Here is a 24,730-nt window from a genome sequence, read left to right as displayed (position 1 = left end):
ACTATTTTTTTCTTTATCCCAGAGTTTTTGGTATGTTATGTCTCTATTTTCATTCATTTCAAAGATTTTCTTGTTTATGCCTTAAAATTTTTGCTTTTTACACAAAAGTCATTCAGAAGTAAGTTATTTACTTTCCATGTACTTCGGTAGTTTTGAGAGCTCCTCTGGGTATTGCCTTCTAATTTTATTTACTAATTTTTCTATTAATATTTCTATTAATTTCTACTAATATTTCTATTAATATTTCTAATTCACTGTGGTCCAAGAAAATTCTTGATATGATTTTTTGTATGTTTTTAGTTTATTGAGACTTGCTTTATGGTCAAGCATATAGTCAATAGTGGAGAATTTTCCATGTGCAGATGAGAAAATTGGATATTCCGTAGTTGTTAGGTAGAATGTTCTAGAAATGTCTATTAAGTCCATTTGGTCTAGAATCTATTTTATGTTTAGAGTGTCTTTGTTGACTATCTGAACTTAATGACCTATTTAGTGTTGACAGTGGGGCATTGAAATCCCCCACTATTATTGTATTGCTCTTAATCCCTTTTCTTATGTCTAGCAGTATTTGTTTTATGAATCTGGGTGTTTGATGTTGGATGAATATATGTTTAGGAGATTTAAATCTTGTTGTGCTAAATGCTTTATATTATATGATGCTGTTCTTTGTCTTCTTTTACTGTTGTTGGTTTAGAGTGTTTTACCTGATCTAAAAATGGCCGATTCTGCACACTTTTGTTTTCAGTTTAATATATCTTCTTCCACTCCTTTACCTTAAGCCTGCATAATGTCTTGTAGGCAGCAGAAGATTGACTTTTCTTTTTCATCAAGTTTCTTAGTCTATATATTTTTTCAGTGGAGAATTTAGGCCATTTATGTTCAAGGTTAATGCTGATATGTGAGGTTTATTCCTGTCATAGAGTTATTAGCTAGTTGTTTTGTAGAGGGACATCTTTAATGATAAACTTTTGATAGCTTTCCTCCTAAGACTGGGAATGAAACATGAGTGAAAATTACCCCTTTTATTCAGTACTTTAAGAGTTTCTAACCAGGTCAATAAAATAAGAAAAACAACCAAAAAGTCATAATTATTGCAAAGAAAGAAATAGAAAATGTCAGTAAATTTAGACAAGATAAATGTGCATGTAAAAAATTCATAATAATCTACAGAAAATTATTCAATTAAATAATTGAATTTATCAAGGTTACTAGATACAAAGAGGAATTTTATTCTATATATCAGCAACAAAGAGAAAAATAACTTTAATAAAATTTATTTTTATTGTAACAGAAAAAAGCAATGTTTTATTCTGAAAATGACACAATATTAATGCTCAAATCAAAGATGACAATAAATAGATAAATACCATATTCATTTATTGGATGATTTAACATGATACATTGATTTATAACTTCAACATAATCTCAATACGATAATTTTTTAAAACTTAGAAATTTTGGGGGGTACCAGAGAAATTAACAAGCTGTTTCTAAAATTCATATGGAATTTTTTTTTATTATACTTTAAGTTTTAGGGTACATGTGAACAACGTGCAGGTTTGTTACATATGTATACATGTGCCATGTTGGTGTGCTGCACCCATTAACTCATCATTTAGCATCAGGTATATCAGGTATATCTCCTAATGCTATCCCTCTTCCCTCCCCTCATCCCACAACAGTCCCCAGTGTGTGATGTTCCCCTTCCTGTGTCCATGTGTGCTCATTGTTCAGTTCCCACCTATGAGTGAGAACATGTGGTGTTTGGTTTTTTGTCCTTGAGATAGCTTGCTGAGAATGATGGTTTCCAGCTTCACCCATGTCCCTACAAAGGACATGAACTCATCATTTTTTCTGGCTGCATAGTATTCCATGGTGTATATGTGCCACATTTTCTTAATCCAGTCTATCATTGTTGGACATTTGGGTTGCTTCCAAGTCTTTGCTATTGTGAATAGTGCCACAATAAACATACATGTGCGTGTGTCTTTATAGCAGCATGATTTATAGTCCTTTGGGCATATACCCAGTAATGGGATGGCTGGATCAAATGGTATTTCTAGTTCTAGATCCCTGAGGAATCGCCACACCAACTTCCACAATGGTTGAACTAGTTTACAGTCCCACCAACAGTGTAAAAGTGTTCCTATTTCTCCACATCCTCTCCAGCACCTGTTGTTTCCTGACTTTTTAATGATCACCATTCTAACTGGTGTGAGATGGTATCTCATTGTGGCTTTGATTTGCATTTCTCTGATGGCCAGTGATGATGAGCATTTTTTCATGTGTCTGTTGGCTGCATGAATGTCTTCTTTTGAGAAGTGTCTGTTCATATCCTTTGCCCACTTTTCGATGGGGTTGTTTTTTTCTTGTAAATTTGTTTGACTTCATTGTAGATTCTGGATATTAGCCCTTTGTCAGATGAGTAGGTTGCAAAAATTTTCTCCCATTCTGTAGGTTGCCCGTTCGCTCTGATGGTGGTTTCTTTTGCTCTGCAGAAGCTCTTTAGTTTAATTAGATATCCCATTTGTCAATTTTGGCTTTTTTGCCATTGCTTTTGGTGTTTTAGACATGAAGTCCTTGCCCATGCCTATGTCCTGAATGGTATTGCCTAGGTTTTCTTCTAGGGTTTTTATGGTTTTAGGTCTAACATGTAAGTCTTTAATCCATCTTGAATTAATTTTTGTATAAGGTGTAAGGAAGGGATCCAATTTCAGCTTTCTACATATGGCTAGCCAGTTTTCCCAGCACCATTTATTAAATAGGGAATCCTTTCCCCATTGCTTGTTTTTGTCAGGTTTGTCAAAGATCAGATAGTTGTAGATAAATGGCATTATTTCTGAGGGCTCTGTTCTGTTCCATTGGTCTATATCTCTGTTTTGGTACCAGTACCATGCTGTTTTGGTTACTATAGCCTTGTAGTATAGTTTGAAGTCAGGTAGCATGATACCTCCAGCTTTGTTCTTTTGGCTTAGGATTGACTTGGTGATGCGGGCTCTTTTTCTATTCCAATTCATATGGAATTTTAAAGGCCAAAAATAGACAAAGCAATCTTAAAGAAGAATGGTTTTGATTTCCATTTATCTAATGACCAGTGATGATGAGCTTTTTTTCAAATGTTTGTTGTCCACATAAACATCTTCTTTTGAGAAGTGTCTGTTCATATCCTTTGCCCATTTTAAAGTATAATTTTAAAAAAAATTATCAATATAATACCCTGAGATATAAAGGAAAAATAAAATGAAAGCTACTTAAAATAAAACGTATGTTTCAACATTTAAGTGCTTAGACACCACTACAGTAGAGGATATAATAATGTAGTTTTAGCTTGAACTTGAACACTGAGCCACAGTGAATATCACAGACTTGAACACAGACTGATATAGGGGTTTTATGTGGTGATTTAAATATCATAAATGATATTGCCATTAATACATACATTTTCTGAAATGATGAAGAACTCCTGAGAAAATCTCTAAAAAAAAAAAAAAGGGTTCATCCTCTCCCTGATTTATAATATTGTTGCTACCCTAGAAAATTCAGTGTGTATTTTATATTAAAAAAGAAGAATAGCACTGGATACATTAAATACCAACAGATTAAGATCTATTATAAAACTATACTAATTTAAATACATTGTATTGCCTTTTTCTTACATAGTATTGGTTTAATTTGTTACCATATGAAAATATATACCTTAATCTTTACTTACATATAGAAATTTTTTGCAGAGCAAATTTAACTATAAGAGGTAAATCATGAAACTTCTGGAAGAAAACATAGGAGAAAATCATTATGATGTTTATATAAGAAACATTTTCCTTAAAGGAAACAAAATTTGTTAACATGATGGAAAATAAAAATTGTGCTATATTAAAATTAAAAACTTTTGTTAATTGGGAACTTTATGATTGGTTGGCCATGGGGTGGGAGGATATATTTTTACATATATCCCACAAAATTTTGGATTTAAAATACATGAAGAAATTATATGAATCAATAATAAAAGGGCAACAACCAAATAAAGTATGGGGGGGGGTCTTAAATAGATTGTTCACAAAGAAGGATATTCAAGTGGCCAACAATTAGATTAAAAGTTACTTAAGTAGCTTAATTTCATTAGTCTACAAGAAAATGCAAATCAAAATCGCAATGAAATACCCCTCACACATGAACAGAATGATTAAAATGAAAAATGCAATAACCAATATTTGTAAAGATATGGGACAGTCAGAAATATCATACATAACTGGTAGAAGAGTAAATTAGTACAACTTTGGAAAACTCTTTGACAGAATCTACTAAATATATGCATTTTCTATGGCACCACAATTCAACTTTTTTCTATATACCCAATAGACCCATGGACATCTGTTCATTAAAAGATAAGTATAATAATTTTCACAGAACCACTGTTTACAATAACAAAAACAACAACAATAACTAAAACTACCAAATACCCTTCAACACAATAACAGCAGAATGGATTGATATAATTTTTGCATATTTATACAATGTAACAATATCCAGAAATTAGAATAAATGTATATAACTGCAAAGAACTATATGGATTAATCTCACAAATTATGTTTTAACAAACCACACACTGTAGACCATACAAATAACACAAATAGTATACATGGAGTGATTCATTTTATATAAAATAAGACAACATAGGGAAAAATCTGTCTTTTTTATGCTATTAGAAGTCAGGATATTCATTACTCTGGTATAAATAATGATGTGAACCAAATTCACAGAGCCCTTATAGGAGTGCTAATAATGTTTTTGTGTTGACTTGGAGGCTATGTATGGGTTTTTTCAGTTTGAAGAATTATGATACTTTTTTCTATATATATATTACATTTAATAAAAATGTTAATATATACTGAAAAAGAAATTAATTGAACAAAGGGAAAGAAAGTAAAAGGAAGTTATACTATATGCAAATTGAAGCACATGAAAGTGGAGTGTTTATATTTCTAACAGCAAGATATAAGCTAGTATGTGAACAAAAAGCAAAAGTGATATTTCTAAATGTTAGAAGGATCATTTCATCAAACACACAATTATAGAAAGGTATATGCCTAGTAACAGAGATTCAAAATAGATAAAGCAAAACAGAAATAAAGGAGAAAACAGACAAATCTACAATCACAGTTAGATTAGGACATGACTCTTACAGTTACTTATATCTAGACCAAAAACATCAGTAGCTGATGATGTGAACAACACTAGCAACTCCTTTGATAGAAATTTTTACGTTTATATAATAGCACACCTTAGTGAAAAATACATCTCCTTTTTAAGAGCACAAATTGGCCGGGCATGGTGGCTCACGCCTGTAATTCTAGCACTTTGGGAGGCTGAGGCGGGCAGATCACTTGAGGCCAGGAGTTGGAGACCAGCCTGGCTAACATGGTAAAATCCTGTCTCTATTAAAAATACAAAATTTAGCCAGGTGTAGTGGCACACCTGTAATCCCAGCTACTCGGGAGGCCGAGGTGGGAGAATCACTTGAACCTGGGAAGTGGAGGTGGCAGTATGCTGAGATCCTTCCACTGCCTTCCAGCCTAGGCAACAGAGCAAGACCGTCTCAGGAAAAAAAAAAAAAAAAAAAGGGCACATGTAACATTAACTGAAAGAGAGTATATTCTGGAGAACGCTTGAGAAATTTCAAGAGTTTTTTTGTTTTTTTGGGTTTTTTTTGGAGATGGTGTCTGACTCTGTTGCCAGGCTGGAGTGCAGTGGCAGATTTTGGCTCACTGCAACCCCTCCACTTCCCGGGTTCAAGCGATTCTCCCGCCTCAGCCTCCTGAATAGCTGAGACTACAGGTGCACGCCACCACGCCCGGCTAATTTTTGTATTTTTAGTAGGGATGGGGTTTCACCATGTTGGCCAGGATGGTCTCATCTCTTGACCTCATGATCCGCCCACCGCGGCCTCCAAAAGTGCTGGGATCACAGGCTTGAGCCACCGTGCCTGGCCGAGTTGATTCCCTAAAAACAATAAAAATTTCACATATGAATAAAAGCTTCATATATTGGAAATTAAAAAAAATAGACTTCTAAATAACCTCTGCCAAAGACGAAATTACAGTGAAAAAGTATTTTTAAATGAATGATTGAATCTCACGACATATTGTAATTTGTAGGATCATACTAAAGTAGTACTTACAGAGATGTTTATAGCAAAATGCCAACATTAGGAAAAAAGACGACTCTAGAATTATTATGTATGTGTATATCTTAAGATGACAGAGAAAAGGTGAGCAAATTAAAGCCAAAGTAAGCAACAGGGAGAAATAAAGATGTGTGAAAGTTAGTGAAATAGGAAAGAAAATCATTTAAAAATCCAAAAGTTGGTAGTTTGACAAGATTTATATGATTGATAAGCATCTAATAATACTGATAAATATTGGAGTAAAAGATAACGTACCTCAACAGATCTTAAAGGCAAATCCTAGGAAAATATTATGAGCTGTTTTATGACATTAATTGGTCAACTTAGATGAAATTAATGCATTGTTTCAACTAAGCCATACAGACAAAAAACATAAAATATGAATAGCTCTATACTCATGAAAAAGTTATATTCTCAAAAATTAGACAATTCTAGACTCCTTATTTCTTTTTTTTTTTCTTGAGACAGTGTCTCGCTCTGTCACCCAGGCTGGAGTGCAGTGGCCCAATGTTGGCTCACTGCAAGCTCCGCCTCCCGGGTTCATACCATTGTCCTGCCTCAGCCTCCTGAGTATCTGGGACTACAGGCACCTGCCACCACGCCCAGCTAATTTTTCATATTTTTAGTAAAGACGGGGTTTCACCTTGTTAGCCAGGATGGTCTCAATCTCCTGACCTAATCATCTGCTCGCCTTGGCCTCCCAAACTGCTGGGATTACAGGCGTGAGCCACCGCACCCGGCCTAGATTCCTTATTTCATTGGTAAATTCTATCAAACTTTTAATAAAAAAAAAAAACAATCTTTTTTTTTTTTTTTGAGACAGAGTCTTACTCTGTCACCTAGGCTGAAGTGCAAATAGCACAATCTTGGCTCACTGCAACCTCCGCCTCTCAGGTTCAAGTGATTCTCCTGCCTCGCATGCACCACTATGCCTGGCTAATTTTTGTATTTTCAGTAGTGACAGGGTTCACCATGTTGTCCAGGCTTGTCTCAAACTCCTGACCTCAAGTGATCTGCCTGCCTTGGCTTCCCAAAGTGCTGGGATTACAGGTGTGAGCCACCGCTCCTGGCCAACAATACCGTTCTTATAAGAATGTTTTCAGAAGAGACAGGAAATACTTTCCATTTTATGAAATAAACGATGCCTTGAAAAAGAGTGAAAAATACTTTAAAAATATATAAATTAATAATATTCTTCATGAGAATATACACATAATTCCCAGCAAAATATTAGCAAATTAAATTAAGCAATAAATATGTTGTGGGGGGTGAGCCTATGAATGTAAGATTGGTTTAAATTTTTTAAAAAAATCAACATATTCAATCTTATAGAATAAAATATACATCATAATCTAAATAGATGCAAAAAATATGATAAAATGCAACAACATTTCAGCGATCTTGGAATAGAGGGAATTTCATCAATCTGATAAAAGGGTATTTATGAAAAACTGGCAGCTAACATCATTCTTAATAGTGAAACACGGAATGCTTTTTCGTTAAGGTAGGACACGAGTCAAGGATTCTCACACTCATCAAGTCTATTCAGCATTCAATCTAAAGAGTGAAATAAAGCAAGAATAATTTTTAAAATAAAAGCCTTAACAATTGAAAAGTAAACATAAAGCTAACACCAAAAATTGTCAGTGGACAAAATCCTAAACACTGCACAAAACATCTTATTACTAAATAAGCTAAATTAATACATAATTCCAGCTGCATCACAGGATACAAGGTCAAAGTACAACTATCAATTGTAGTTTTACGTACTAATAGAATACAATTGGAAAATAACCAGAATTCCATGTCAAATAGCATCAAAAACATAATTTATCAGAAATTAATTTAAAAAGCAACCTCTCTACACTAAAAATGAAAAAACTTAAGGAAAAGATAAAAAGTTAAAGAGTAAATAAATGTTAAGTTAAAATGTAATAACTCAGCAAAAACTACTTTGGAAAATAAAAATAAATAAATATTGTTTTTGCCAAATGAAAACAGCAGAAACACAGAAGCTGAGAGCGTCCTTAAACTGAAAATTTATATTAAATTAAAATTAATATTTTATATGAAAACCATAATATAGTCATATTTTATTTAAAATACATGTTATTTGAGAATATTACAAGTGGCTGGTATCTGAAATTAAAATGTTGAAAGTCATTGTCTAGTGAGAGGGTAACAGTACCAATTGGGCACAGAGAATGAAAAGCTGAGAGATGGAGAGAGAATGAGCAACACTGGCCGACTTTAAGTTCCTGGGTCCAGTTGAACCTGGTGCTCAGCTGCATGCTTTCCCACACACAGTTTAGCTCTCTTTAAGAAGTTGTTATTAATAACAGCAAATGATAGGAGCTCCTATCATTTGAAGTAACAGAAAAGTTATTTTTATTTCTAGTTTGGGCCTGATCTTTTGTGACTAATGGAAGCTTGGAGTTACTTAAATAAATAAATAAAATATGAAGATTGCCATATCTACTTGGAAAGATGCTTGTGGGCATTAGAAACAATATAAGGAAAATATTGTTATTGCACTATTGCTATATAGCATCTTTGTACTTAGACAAAAGTCAAACATAAATGTGACTCTCTCTTTCCTCAAAATAAGAGAAAAAATGAGGTGGAGAATGAGCTCCTAGCCATGATCGAAAGTTGTTTGTGCTGCATTGAGTCTCTGAGTGTTTTATGACCTTGCCCTGTTCTTAGGTTCAGGGTAAAATCTAAGTTTAGTTGACTCTACAAGCACTTAAATGCCACGCTGGGGTCTCCCATGCAAAGCTTCAAACATTTGACTCTCAGATATGGAATACAATTGCTTGAGGACAAAAAATTTTCCTTGGAAAACTAATTTGTGCCATTGGAAATCCACAGGATGAATAAGGAAATGTTTGTACTTCACAGAAGTGCAAAAGAAAGGAAGTGAGAAATGCACGTGTGGGCAGATGGCAAACTGGATTCCCTTTTAGCACTAATTCCATGCTCAAATTTTTTTTTGAGACAGAGTCTCGCTTGGTCACCCAGGCTGGGGTGCAGTGGCACAGTCTCCACACACTACAACCTCTGTCTCCTGGCGATTCTCCTGCTTAGCTTTCTGAGTAGCTGGAAAGACAGGTGTGCACCACCACTCCTGGCTGCATTTTTTTTGTATTTTTAGTGGAGACAGGGTTTCTCCATGTTGGCCAAGCTGGTCTGAACTCCTGACTTCAGGTGATCCACTCGCCTTGGCCTCCCAAAGTGCTGGGATTACAGGCGTGAGCAACCATGCCTGGCTGAAATTCTTAAATTTGATTCTACCCCAGATTTAAACATTTTCCTAGTTTTCCCCTACCTGCCCCCCAAACTCTCAACTATTTTGCTATGTCTTATGAGAACTCTCAAGCCCCTAAAAGAAATGCAAAACATAGTTTGAGGTGATATTTTAATAGAGGAAATATTCTTTCTTAATGATTCCAGAAATAGCAATGTTTTCAGGAGCATCAATAAAAAGAAATAGATCTTAAACCTATTAGAAGGTGGATCTCCAGCCCATCGCATTCAACCAGTCTGGATGTACCAGTTGAACTGAAAATCCAGCTAAAAGGAGCTTCTGCAAGAAATACCAGAGTTGCACATCGATTGCATCGTTTCATAGCACATCAGGATTGCTTAGATATGACCTGAAGATTTTGAAGTCCAAGGTGCAATAACAATATTTTCCTTATATTGTTTCTAATGCCCACAAGCATCTTTCCAAGTAGATCATCTTCAAATGGCATCCTACATCATCTACAGAATCTTTAGGTTAAATAAAGTCTTAGATGTTAAATGTGTCCCTCAAGTTATCTTTCCTCTAGTATTCTTGAGAAGTGGTCTATAGGCTTAGGCTTAAATGCCTTCAGTAACAGGTTGCTTATTTATTTGACAAGGCAGATTGTTCCTTGGTTAGACAGCTCTAATTGTTGGAAAGTTCTTCCTCAAATTGAGGCAAAATCAGCCTCCCTGTAAATCCCACTCACTGGTCCTCATCCTGATTTCCAGTGCAATAGAGAATGAATTGACTCTCCCCCTTCAACTGACAGCCCCCTTGTGTGGGCAGGCTGACTCTTTCAGTTGACTGTGCAGTATAGGGTGACATGGCACTGTGATTTAGTCTGAAAGCCTGGGTTCAATTTTCCAGTCTTAGTTGTCACTTCCTAATGCCAAATCACTTATATCTCTGAACCTTGGAGACTTGGGCTGCAAATCTGTATAATACAGATAAGGATATATGTGTTACACCTTTCCCTTGGTTCTTGCATGAATTACATTGAGAGAATCTGTGTGAAAGTACTTTCAACTCTTATATACACTGCAAATAGAAGACATTGCTAGTGAGTCTTAATTCACACTAAATAGTCCATCTTTATTTTCCTGAAGAAGTTAACTTTGATTGTTCTCATATTTATTAGATTTTATTCAGTGAAACATTTCAGTGCTAATGTCAAGTTCTCTCTAATTTCCACTGCTCTGTTTAATCCAGCTACCTTTCTTTTCCCCTTAGGAAGCATATAGCACTAAGTTTAATCAAGCCGTGTGATACAGTATTCTCTCACTCTGGTTATTTTGTTCACTCATCTGAACCTGAGTGTTTATGTATCATACAAGGTATTATACTTTTCTTTTTCTTAATCCATATTAAAATTATCTTCAGTGTAAATGAGTTCATAGCAATAAGGTATGATATTAAAGCCAAAGAGAAAACAACAATTGCTAAGCGTCCGGGGGCATCTAATTTTTGCTTATTTTCTCTAATTTTTCTTTTCCTTTTTTTTTTTTTTGAGACGGAGTCTCGCTCTGTTGCCAGGCTGGACTGCAGTGGTGTGATGTTGGCTCACTGCAACTTCCGATTCCTTGGTTCAAGTGATTCTTCTGCCTCAGCCTCCCGAGTAGCTGGGATTATAGGCACGTGCCACCACGTCCAGCTAATTTTTGTATTTTTAGTAGAGACGAGGTTTCACAATGTTGGCCAGGATGGTCTCAATCTTCAGATCTCGTGATCCGCCCACCTCGGCCTCCCAAAGTGCTGGGATTACAGGAGTTAGCTACCACGTCCGGCCTATTTTCTCTAAATTTTCAATCGATTTCTTCATTGTAAGCAACTTTCACTTTTTTTTTTTTTTCAGAGCCAGCTGAGGTTTTATTTTGAAAAAAAAAAAAAAATTGAGTTGTTTTGTAGCTGGGGGCGTGGGCAAGAGGGGTACCCCAGGCAGTAAACTCCCCTGCGGGTGGGCTGAGGGTGAGGGCTAAGCCTCAGGTGGGTCTCCTGTTCCCTGTGCTCTCCTGCACAGCAGCCTTTCTCATGGACTCTGGGACAGCCACAGGAAGGGTAGGCTAACGGGGGTGCTGCCATGGCTGTTCACTTGGACAGGACGTCAGAGGACTTGGGCACTAGCTTCTTATTACAGGTCTCGATCTTCTTCACAACCACAGCCCTGGTGGAGCTGATGCAGCTGAAGGAGCTGGATCCCGCGCCAGAGCTAAAGCTGGAGCCCAGGCCGGGGCTTGTGAGGCCCTCATAAGCTGAGCTCAGCCCACCAGCATAGCCACTGCTGGTCTTCGTATGGATACTCATGTTCTGCATCCCAGACTCCAGCTGGCTCTCCTCGCCCTCCAGCAGCTTCCTGTAGGTGGCGATCTCAATGTCCAGGGCCAGCTTAACGTTCATCAGCTCCTGGTACTCACGCAGCTGCCACGCCATATCCTGCTTGGCCTGCTACAGGGCGGCCTCCAGCTGGGACAGCTTGGTGTTGTCATCCTTAACGACCAGCTGCCCATGCTGCTTGGCATCTGCGATAGCGGCCTCCAGGAAAGCCCTCAGGCCTTTGAGGCCCTCAGTCTCAGCCTGGAGTTGGCTCATGTTCCAATTCACCTTGGAGATCTCCGTCTTTGTACGACTCAGGTCATCCCCGTGCTTCCCAGCCAGCGTCTGCAGCTCCTCATGCTTGATCTGGTACATGCTGTCAGCCTCAGCCTGGCTGCTGTTGGCAATCTACTTGTACTGTGCCTTGACCTCAGAGATGATACTGTCCATGTCCAGGGAGCGGCTGTTGTCCATGGACAGCACCACAGGTGTGTCCGGGACTGCAGCTCCCGGATCTTCTCTTCATACAGCTGCCTGAGAAAGTTGACCTCGTCGGTCAGCCCTTCCAGGCTAGACTCCAGCTCTACCTTGTTCATGTAAGCTTCATCCATATCCTTCTTGATGGGGACAAATTCATTCTCTATCTCTATAGGCTTATTGATCTCATCCTCATGCTTGTTCTTGAAGTCCTCCACCAGCCCCTGCATGTTGCCAAGCTCCGCCTCCAGCTTCAGCTTCTCCTGGCCCAGTGTCTCCAGCTGCCGCCTAAGGTTGTTGATGTAGCTCTGGAATATGTTGTCCATGTTGCTCTGAGCTGTCTTCTGCTGCTGCAGGAGGCTCCACTTGGTCTCCAGCATCTTGTTCTGCTCCAGGAACCGTACCTTGTTGATGAAGGAGGCAAACTTGTTGTTAAGGGCCTTGATCTGCTCTTTCTCCTGGGTGCACATGCCCTGGTTGTTGGGGTCCACCTCCAGGTTCAGCAGGCTCTGGTTGACGGTGACAGCAGTGATGGTCCCATACTGCTGGCCGGCCATAGCATCCGCCCAGGCCACCCGTGAAGCTGCTGCTGCCCACTCAGGAGAAGCTCGAGGAGCTGATGGGGCACAGGGCCCACTCATGTAAGAGTGGCTGCTGAAGGCCAGGGGGCAAGAGGTGGACACCTTGTAGGACTTCTGGATCACCCTGATGGAAATGGTGGAGGCAGGAGTGGAGGCGGGCAGGCTAAACCAGGTGGAGATTCGGAAGGAGTGGAGAAGCTGCTTCTAGGTCCATGTTTAAATCTTAAACACAGAGGCCCTCTGCTTGAGAAATGAGCTAAGCTAAAGTTTAGAGGTTTAATGACTATAATTTCTTTATAGTAAATGACTCAGGACAGTAACTTAATCAGCAAGATTTATGATCCACTTAAAATACATGTGGCTTTGTTCATCATTTCTAGGGAAACATGATTATTAAATCTGATAATATTTGCATATGTAAACTATTATAATTAGGTAAAATTTTCCTCCTTCTAATTCTAAAAGGCATTCACCAGAAGTACTAAGGAAGATTAAACTGTCAGATGTAAGTTACATCAGAAAATATATGTAAATTAAGTTGTTCAGTATTTTGTTTTGAACATATAACAAGGACGCACTAATAGAAAAAATGTTAATAGAAATAAAGAGATAAACTTTAGCAAAGGAAAAAAGGGAGAATCAACATGAAAATTTTTAAAATATGAAGAATTAACATCTAGAATTTTCACTGATATTGAGAAATGTCAATGAAATGGTCTCAAGCCACCAAAACCCAAAGGTCAAGGTTATGTGCATGACTTTGGGGCACATTTTACAGGCAGAATAGAACATGGATCAAAATTAGGCAGAAAAGCATAAATAAAGGCCGATCCTAGAAGTCAAAATGATTTGGTTACCAAAATCTAGCAAACAGAAATGATCAGCAATATTCCAACTCTAAAAAGTTTCTTATTGGCAAACCCAATATTAATGCATTAGGAAACAGGGACATGTAGGAAGTAATCAAATGAGAAATCATTCCAGAAACTCAGATAAGCAGCAGGGCATCTGGGGTAGAAACAGGAATTAGGAAAATCTGGGTGCATCAGTTGGAATTAGATTCAGCTGCATAGAATAGATAACTTCAATAAAAAAGTAGTTTAAACATAATAAAAGTTGATCTGTTTCACTTTATTTTTTAACAATAAAGCACAAATATAGGCAATTCAGGACTATTATGAGTAATCCACAAAGTTAGCAGTTTATTCTATCTCATCCTCCCTAGGAAAAGACTCTTGTCTTAATGGTTACAAATGACTGCTGGAGCTTCAGCCATCACGCAAGCATTTCAGGACATAAGGTAGATAATAAGAACAGAGTTTCTTCTCTATTTAAGGACTCTTCCCAGAAACTACACAAAACATAGTTTCATTTTATTTTATTTTTTATTTTTATTTATTTTATTTATTTATTACATCAAGTATCACAATGTTTATTGATAGATACAAGTATATAAAATCAGGGCATGAACATGACTTGATAAATTAAGTAGACTTAATTTCAATACTATAATAGGAGGGACCAATTCAAATTCTCACCATTTGTTTCACACCCACAAAAACCACTTCAAGGGCATTAACAATCTCTCAAAACTGATCAGTTTTGTGCAAGCAAACCATGTTTCTTTTAAAAAGACTTAGACAAACTGCAGTTATATGGCAACACATTTGCAAAGCAAACTGGGAAATATGCCCAGGTAAACTTAGGGGAAAATGGATATTAGGAGGCAAAGGGCAAACAAATCTAAAATCTGGGTCTACCATATTCCAGGCTATAATCCCTGCAGCACTGTTTCTCTGAGCATGAACAAGAGTAAAAGGTTGACATTCCTGACAGGATGTCTTTGATAACTTGGGCAATTCCTCCTCAGTCAAATAGTTTATAAACATACCCTGTTAAGCAGAGGGTTAATGTTAGAATATGAGAATCTTAAGACCTATAAGTCAGAGAATGTGTATGAAAGAGAATTATGAGAGGATGGACAAATATCCAAGTCTGGAGAAAAAGAAGAAAAGGAATTAATAAATGACAAAGATAGAGATGGAGGATAGGAAGGGAGCGAGGGAGGAAAAAATGGATTCAAAGAATTTAAAAGGATGAGTGAATATGGAAAAGGAAAAAAGAAGCAAGATGAAAAAAAATGCATGTACCACTTTGCCTGTGAAGGATTGCTGCCTTCAGCTCATTCTCTGTCACTATCCACATGGCTAGAAATATTATTCCTTTATAGGCAATGCATGAGTTTACATAGACATAAAATAATTTAAAATGAAAATGACCATGGAAGTTTGTAATTCATTTGGAAGAGAAATTCCAAGCATTTCATTTCTTATGGAAAAGAACACTGTAGCTCCCCAGTCTTATGACAGATATCTTTGTGTGCTGGGTCTGACCTGGCAGTCAAGCAGGACAATCTAAAATATACAGTGAGAGGGAAGAAAATGAAAGAAAGAATAAAGGAAATGGAGCAATTACGTTTTATCTCATGTAAAATCTGTAATAATCGCTGTAATCTAAAAGCTTTTAGGTCTAACTTTTGTTTGATGGCTGGATTTGCACTGACACTTGTAAAGAAATGAGAAGTAATACATCCTCCTTCCTGGTAATGGTTGGATGCAGAATAAAACTCCCAGACAATTTCGGCACTTCTGGTGTTCAGGTCTTGGGTAAATTAGTTGCAACATCTTAGACCATTAGAATGATTACAGCAGACTGTAATACACAGTAATAGAAGGCCTAGGGCTGTAAAATTCCTTGATAATGTTTAGTTATGTGCCACTCTGTAGTACCTAGAAATAATTAAGGGAGTTAGTGAGAAAGGACAACTAGTAGTTGGATAGCTATCTCCAATTCAATGAATCAGAGAGAGGGTGGATTTCAACAACTGTAACTGTTCTTAAGACTTTCTATTATGAAACTACCAAGAAAAAGATCACAACCTTCTTTTCTTGGCATTTTCCTTAGAAGAATCTAAATGAGAAGTTTAAATACAATTCCTTTTCAGATCCTAACTAAACCAAGCATTCCGGATGTGGCAGAAATAAAGAAAAGAGCCCTTAAACTCTTTATTGCATGCTTTACGTTCAATAAATGGCTTAAGGCCCAGTGGTAAGCTTTGAGAATACATGGTCAGTGAGATGGACTGGGCGTCCCTGCAAAGTGCTTGAAGTCCTATATCTTGGCTTATACCCATGTATTAATATATGGATGGAAAGAACATGAATATGTGGCTCTATGGTCAGGAAATCAAGGGAAATTTGTGGGGAACTGGAAGTCACTGTCATTGAAAATTTGAAGGGAGTGGAAACCCAGATATCTCCTGAATCCAAAACCTACCAAGGCAAAAGTTTTGGGAGGTGCTTTTATCATTACTTCATCTACTCTCCTGGAAACTGGAATCTCTGTTCAGTCTAGAGGGCAAGGGCTGGTCCAGATTTGAAAGTGATGTCTTGGACTTAGTTGAGGTTATCTGCAGTCATTTTCACTATGTTTCATTCAGCAAGTAATGCAAATGATATCCTCTCAATCCAGGATATTGCTGGGCCAGTGGATGGCTGCCAGTGCTATCCTTCCCCTTGTAGAGGAAAGCCCAATGTTTAAGACCTCTTCGACCTGTGGTGAGGAAGGAATGCGCCAGTTCAGAGCAAAAGGTGGCCTCATTTCCATCCATACAGTTTTAGGATAGGGCAAAGGGCAGAGAATAGGCACCTCAGCCTAGATCATCTATATCTGACATCCAGGTTCTGGATTCATAACTTCTTGTTAAGCCAGTTTACATCACCTAGTATTTTTTCTTGTTTGAAAATCAGGAATCAAAGTTTCAGTGTGTCAGATTTGGTCCTGGCTCTCTACAATGTACTCCTAGGCTGAAGTCATAAGAAGGGATCATCTCTAATTTTTATCCAATTTCTAACAATTCCAAGTTCATAAGAAGGGATCATCTTTTATTCTCAACCAATTTCTAACAATTCCAAGTGATATATATATATATATATATATATATATATATATATATATATATATGGGCATTATCTCTCCAAAATGGTATTAGCATACTCATTTCTGTATTCTAAAATATTAAACTGTCAAAATAATACATATATAACAGGTGACATTATGAATGTTAATGCTAACCCTCCCACTGCCAAAAATCTACCTTTAAAACTAACATCATACAGGAATATTCTGTTTTATATACATTCCTTCAGCCGAATCTTGTGCAGCCAGTGCTTCAGTTGCAAGTGGATCCTGAAACAAAACTGAATCTGGATGCATTTCATGCTTTGCCCCTAAGTTTAGTTGTATTTGTGCTGCCCCCTGTAGGCAAGTTTTCAAGCACTGATGGTTAAACTCATTAAAAACCTCACTGTTCAGGATCTCAAGCAACTTGTGGGGATTATCACTACAAATCTCAGGTTGAAAACTGATCAATAACATTACCACTCAGAACCATAGCACTTACAGTATGACCATGTGATTCTTCCACCTCAGCCTGACAATATCATATTCTCCAGGGAAGTAAGAGGCTGCCAAAGATTTCACCTTCTGCATTTTTGTCATAGCAATCTTCTCCTGTCTCTGTTTCCTATTTTGTGTTTTGTGGTTTCTCTGAAATTCCCCCTTACTCCACATCTTTCGACTCCTGATTTCTTATCATTGTTGTGACAACAGCTCGCATTTGTATAATGTCTCTTTCTTCTGCAAAACAGAAAACACAAATTAGGTGTAAATCTCCAAGAATTCTTGAAACATCGTCCATCTGATATAGGAGCAAATGAAGCAAACAAACAAACAAACAAAAAACTGAAATTATTTGCTCAAGATGGTGCCATAAGAAACATTCGCTCCCAGAGCCCAAAAGATGTGTGGTAAATAGGAGGCAAACCCTTGCACAGGGGCTCAGAGGACCAGGTTCCTACAATGCCCCATTAACTATTTAATCTCTCGGAGCTAATTTCCCTTAAGTAAAAGAAAGACAAATTCCCATCTGCCCACCATATACCAATATGGATAAGGTAATAAATATGTAGAAAAACGGTTTGCAAACCTTTGAGTGATATAAATATAAGCTATTACTGTTTGTAAATATTGCACCCAAGAATTAAAGATGATTTAAGTTTTTTCATGTTGCATGTAAAATCTAAGAGCATCTGTAACAATTGTCCTTCAGAGAAAGGCAAAAAAAAAAAAAAAAAAAAAAGCCGTTGTCTTTTTCACATGTATCCATTTTGTTAAATAATTAATTCAAATCATACACCTTTATACACCTTCCTTTATACACCAATACAGTTATGCTTTCAAAAAACCCTGATCACTTCTATCAATTTGTCCTCGTGATATATTTCCTTTGGAAATTTACAAACACAATGCGCAATGTATTTTTCTCTCAGCAGTTTGTTCTGAAAGGCTACTCAAGATTTTTACCATTTTATCTCTTTTATTTATAAGTGTCCTGTTACCATATACAGTCACATGTTGCTTAATGATAGCATACATTCTGAGAAATGCATTTTTACAGAATTTTGTTATTTTGCAAACATCATAGAGGGTATTTACAGAAACCTAGATGGTGTGGTCTATTGCTCCTAAGCTACAAACCTATACAGCATGTTACTGTACTAAATATTGTAGGTAATTATGACACAATGATAAATATTTGTGTAACTAAACAGGAAAGGTATGACAAAGATATGGTCAAAACAATGTTTAAATGGCACAACTGGATAGGACACTTACCATAAGTGGAGCCTGCAGGACTCGACGTTGATCTGGATGAGTCAAAGAGGGAGAGGTGAGTGAATGTGAAGCCCTGGATATTATTGGAGACTAATATAGACTTTATAAACACTGTACACCTAGGCTACACTAAATTTATTTTTAAAATAAAGTAATTATGCTATGATGTCACTAGGCAATAGAACTTTTTCAGCTCTATTACAATCTCATAGGGCTACTGTTGTCATCTATGAGGTCTATCATTTCGCAAAACATTGTTTTGTGGTGCATGACCATATTATCAAAAAGCCAAGTTAATAAAAGACACAAATTCAAAGATCTGCACATGTTGAGTAGAATAAACAAGGGGACACATTGTATGGCATTTTCTTGACTGCTCTGGCTAGGAGGGGCTTGCAGAGATGCCAACCAATTTCTTCCTTTCACAGGAGTCTGTAGAAATGGAATTACTGGGAATGTGAAGATGGTACAGAAATCTTAGGATTTATCTAATCGAAGCATGTGTAGCTCTATTCAGAAATGTTCTATTTCATACTTTGATATTTTCTCCCTCCCTAGTCACACCCACACAAATGAAGCCTATCATCATAGGCCTGATTGAACCTGCATCATATATTTTTGAGAAAATACTTTGGAAATGGTGACAATTTCATACAATCACCTAGATGTTTGTATCTATAGAAATCTGAAGCACTATCAGAAGGAAAAACAAAGATAACCAGATGACTTCCTTGTTTATTATCATGTAATCAGCAATTTTATAATACTCATAATTTTTTCCTTAGTCTCCTTTCAATAATTTATTCAGGAAAAATGCCCATAACAAGCCCCAAATTGCTCCCAGCTCCCCAAATAATATCACAGCTTCTATCTCAAAAATTACATAAGAGAATGATTATCAAAAAATTATAATTTGACATTAAATGGCCCTAAGGGCAATAGATACTACTTAAAGAGATTTTTAAAAATATATTAGTACATGGAAGTAAAGCTTTAAAATTACCTGATGTACTCAAAAGGCATATTATAATAGTTACTGCCCCAAATGAAAACAAAAGAATATGAATCTAGGTCTATGTCTTTATTTAAAAAAATAATAGTTTATAAGCTGATTGAAATAAGCATGGATATATCTGTCCACAGTCCACGTGAAATCAAGTTCTAATAAAATGTTGCAGAAAACAATACTTGTTACAAGCTCAAGGGAAAGCAAACTCAGCAAACGTGAAGAAAAGTTCTGGCATACTATTATGTTGGTGCAAAAGTAATTGCAGTTTTTAAAATTTGCCATTAAAATGGCAAAACCACAATTAATTTTGCACCAACCTATTAGGTAGGTTACAAAGATGCTGTTACCATAAGCACTGTAATAGAATCCAAGCTGATCTGTTCGTTTCTTTTTTCTGGGGGTTGGGTGGGGATAGGATGGAAATAGTCAATGAACATGGCCATAACATTAGAGTGATGGCTTTTAATATGAATATAGCTATACTTCTGTTTATGTCTCACCCTGTTGGTGCATGAATCAAAGGCTGTCCGATTCTGGAGCCAGTGATATATCAAACTCTTACATTAACCAACTTTCTTTCAAAAGAAAATTATTTATTCAACATGTATTTACTTAACAATAGCCATGTGCCAGGTATTCCACTGACTACTGGGTAAACAAGTCCATAGTAGTGAAAAATAAATGCAGTTTCTACAACCAAGGAGTTCACATCTTTACATCAAGCCAGATTCAAACCTCAGTAATTTACTATGATTGAAATGTGCATGCATGGTACTGGTACCAAAACAGAGATATAGACCAATGGAACAGAACAGAGCCTTCAGAAATAATGCCGCATATCTACAACCTCTGATCTTTGATAAACCTGAAAAAAACAAGAAATGGGGAAAGGATTCCCTATTTAATAAATGGTTCTGGGAAAACTGGCTAGCCATATGTACAAAGCTCAAATTGGATCCCTTCCTTACACCTTATACAAAAATTAATTCAAGATGGACTAAAGACTTAAATGTTAGACCTCAAACCATAAAAACCCTAGAAGAAAACCTAGGCAATACCATTCAGGACATAGGCATGGGCAAGGACTTCATGTCTAAAACACCAAAAGCAATGGCAACAAAAGCCAAAATTGACAAATGGGATCTAATTAAACTAAAGAGCTTCTGCTCAGAGTGAACAGGCAACATACAGAATGGGAGAAAATTTTTGCAATCTGCTCATCTGACAAAGGGCTAATATCCAGAATCTACAATGAACTCAAACAAATTTACAAGAAAAAAACAACCCCATCAAAAAGTGGGCAAAGGATATGAACAGACACTTCTCAAAAGAAGACATTTATGCAGCCAAAAAACACATGAAAAAATGCTCATCATCACTGGCCATCAATGAAATGCAAATCAAAACCACAATGAGATACCATCTCACACCAGTTAGAATGGTGATCATTAAAAAGTCAGGAAACAACAGGTGCTGGAGAGGATGTGGTGAAATAGGAATACTTTTACACTGTTGGTGGGACTGTAAACGAGTTCAACCATTGTGGAAGTCAGTGTGGCGATTCCTCAGGGATCTAGAACTAGAAATACCATTTGACCCGGCAATCCCATTACTGGGTATATACCCAAAGGATTATAAATCATGCTGCTATAAAAACACATGCACACGTATGTTTATTGTGGCACTATTCACAATAGCAAAGACTTGGAACCAACCCAAATGTCCAACAATGATAGACTGGATTAAGAAAATGTGGCACATATACACCATGGAATACTATGCAGCCATAAAAAATGATGAGTTCACATCCTTTGTAGGGACATGGATGAAGCTGGAAACCATCATTCTCAGCAAACTATTGCAAGGACAAAAAACCAAACACCACACGTTCTCACTCATAGATGGGAATTGAACAATGAGAACACACGGACACAGGGGCAGGTGAACATCACACACTGGGGCCTGTTGTGGGGTGGGGTGGGGGGAGGAAGGAGGGATAGCATTAGGAGATATACCTAATGTTAAATGATGAGTTAATGGGTACAGCACACCAGCATGGCACATGTATACATATGTAACTAACCTGCACGTTGTTCACATGTACCCTAAAACTTTAATAAAAAAAGAAAAAAGAAACACAAAAACAAAATATGAGAGGAAAAAAATGTGCAATGGGTATCAGGAAACATATCAGTTCTTTCCTTTTATTTTAAGCTGCTATATATTATTATTGTAGTTACTATTTTAATTGTTAGCTTCAGGGGGACATGTGTAGGTTTGTCATATAGGTAAACTGCATGTCACAGGGGTTTGGCATACAGATTATTTCATCATCCAGGTAGTAAGCATAGTATCTCATAGTTTTTAGATCCTCTCTCTTCCCATGCTCTACCCTTAAGTATGCCTCAGTGTCTATTGTGTTTCCTGTTTGTATCCATGTGTACCCAATGTTTAGCTTCCACTTGTAAGTGAGAACATGTGGTAGTTTGTTTTCTGTTTCTTTTAGTTAACTTAGAATAATAGCCTCCAGCTGCATCCATGTTGTTGCAAAGGACATGATCTCATTGTTAATGGCTGCGTAATATTCCATAGTGTGTATGTACTACATTTTCTTTATCCAGTCTATATGGATGAGCATTAAGTTGATTCCGTGTCTTTGCTATTGTGAAGAGTGCTGCAATGAACATATTCATGCATATGTTTTTTGCTAGAATGATTTATTCCCATGGGTATATACCCAAGAATAAGATTGCCAGCTTGAATGATAATTCTGTTTTGAGTTCTTTGGGAAATTGCCACATTGCTTTCTACAAAGGCTGAACTAATTTTATTCCCACCAGCAGTGTATAAGCATTCCCTTTTCTCTGCAACCTTGCCAGCATCTGTTACTTTTTTGACTGTTTAATAATTGCCATTTTGACTGGTATGAGATAGTACCTGTGATGGTTAACAATGTCAACTTGATTGGATCGAAGGATGCAAATTATTGTTTTTGGCTGTGTTTGTGAGGGTGTTTCCAGAAAAGATTAACATTTGAGTTCGTGGCCTGGGAGAGGAAGACCCACCCTCAATGTGGGTGGGCAGCATCCAATCAGCTACCAGTGTGGCTGGAAAAAGCAGGCGGAAGAAAGTAAAATATCTGGCTTGCTTAGTCTTCTAACTTTCATTTTTCTCCTGTGCTGGGTGCTTCCTGTCCCTGAACATCAGACTCCAGGTTCTTCAGCTTTTGCACTCTTGGACTTACACCAGTGGTTTGCCAGGGGCTCTTGAGCCTTTGGCCACAGACTGAAAACCACACTGTTGGCTTCCCTAATTTTGAGGCTGTGGGACTCAGACTGAGCCACTACTGGCTTCCTTGTTCCTCAGCCTGCAAACAACCTACTGTGGGATTTCTTTACCTTGTGATCCTGTGAGTTGATTCTCCTTAGTAAACTCCCTTTCATATATACATATATCCTATTAGTTGTGTCCCTCTGGAGAACCCTAATACAGTAACTTATTGTGGTTTTGATTTGTATTTCTCTAATGATTAGTGATTTTGAGCATTTCTTCATATGCCTGTTGTTGACATGCATGTCTTCTTTTGAAAAGTGTCTGTTCGCATGCTTTGCCCACTTTTTAATTGGGTTGTTTGCTTTTTACTTGTAAATTTGTTTAACTTCCTTATAGATTCTGGATATTAGACTTTTGTCAGATGAACAGTATGTGAATATTTTCTCCCATCCTGTAGGTTGTCTGTTTATGCTGTTGATAGTTTTGTTTTGCTCTGCAGAAGCTCTTTAGTTTAATTAGGTGCCACTTGTCAATTTTTGTTTTTGTTGCAATTGCTTTTGGCATCTTCATTGTGAAGTCTTTGCCAAGATCTATGTTCAGAATGATGTTTCCTAGGTTATCTTCCAAAGTTTTTATAACTTTACATTTGACACTTAAGTCTTTCATCCATTTTGAGTTTATTTTTATATATGGTGTAATGAAAGGGTCCAGTTTTAATATTTTGCATATGGCTAGCCAGTTATCCCAGCATCACTTATTGAATAGGGAGTCCTTTCCTCATTGCTTATTTTTGCCAACTTTGTTATAGATGCTTTGTTATAGGTGTCTGACATTATTTCTGGGCTCTCTATTCTATTCCTTTGGTCTAAATGTCTGTTTTCGTACCAGTACTATGCTGTTTTGGCTACTCTAGCCTTGTAGCATAGTTTGAAGCCAGTAACAAGACACCTCGAGCTTTGTTATTTTTGCTTATAATTACCTTGTCTATTCGGGCTCCTTTTTTGCTTTTATATGAATTTTTAAATAGTTTTTTTCCCAATTCCATGAAGACTGTCATTTGTAGTTTGATAGGAATAACATTGAATCTCTAGATTGCTTTGGGAAGTATGGCTATTTTAACAACATGGATCCTTCCTATCCATGAGCATGGTCCAATTCTTTACACCATCTCTGACTTCATTGAGCAGTGTTGCATTATTATAGTTGTAGAGAACTTAGACCTCACTTGTTAAGCTCTATTCCTAGGTATTTTATACTTTTTATGGCTATTGTGAATTGAATTGTGTTCTTGATTTGGCTGCCAGTTTGGACATTGTTGGTGTATGGAAATGCTACTGAGTTTTGTATATTGATTTTGTTTTCTGAAACTTTGCTGAAGTTGTTTAACAGATCTAGAAACCTTTGGGCAGAGCCTTGTGGGTTTTCTAGGTATAGAATCTTATCATCTGCAAACAGAGATCGTTTGACTTCCTCTCTTCCCATTTCGATGCCTTTTATTTTTTTCTCTGGCTGTAACTTCCAGTACTATGTTAAATAGGAGTGGTGAGAGTTACCAAACTTGCCTTGTTCCGGTTCTCAAGGAGAATGCTTCCAGCTTTTGCCCATTCTATATGATGTTGACTTTTGGTTTGTCATAGATGGCTATTATCATTGAGGATTTTTTTACATGAAAGTTTGTTGAGTTTTATCAAATGACTTTTCTGATAAGATTTTTTAAATTTTAGTTCTGTTTATGTGATGAATCACATTTATTAATTTGCATATCTCGAACCAACTTTGCATCAAAGGGTAAAGCCTACTTGATCATAGTGGAATAGCTGTTTGACATACTGCTAGATTTGGTCTGATAGTATTTTGTTGAAGATTGTTGC

At 36.9% G+C, this 24,730-nt stretch overlaps 1 long non-coding RNA gene and 1 pseudogene across 1 annotated transcript in view; both read right to left on the bottom strand.

The window, feature by feature from the left end:
* Positions 1–11,558: 11,558 nt before the first annotated feature.
* Positions 11,559–16,034, bottom strand: LOC129488232 (keratin, type II cytoskeletal 8-like; annotated as a pseudogene).
* Positions 16,035–17,191: 1,157 nt separating this feature from the next.
* Positions 17,192–24,730, bottom strand: part of LOC129458060 (uncharacterized) — a 223,926-nt gene continuing 216,387 nt past the window's right edge. Inside the window, exons 2-3 of the long non-coding RNA XR_008649522.2 lie at positions 18,578–18,609; positions 17,192–17,539 (exon numbers count right to left, since the gene is read on the bottom strand). This is a non-coding gene — a long non-coding RNA (uncharacterized lncRNA). The remainder of the gene's footprint in view (positions 17,540–18,577; positions 18,610–24,730) is intronic.

Source organism: Symphalangus syndactylus, chromosome 1, assembly GCF_028878055.3.
Source record: "Symphalangus syndactylus isolate Jambi chromosome 1, NHGRI_mSymSyn1-v2.1_pri, whole genome shotgun sequence".
NCBI lineage: Eukaryota > Metazoa > Chordata > Mammalia > Primates > Hylobatidae > Symphalangus > Symphalangus syndactylus.
This window is presented reverse-complemented; position numbering and strand designations above follow the sequence as displayed.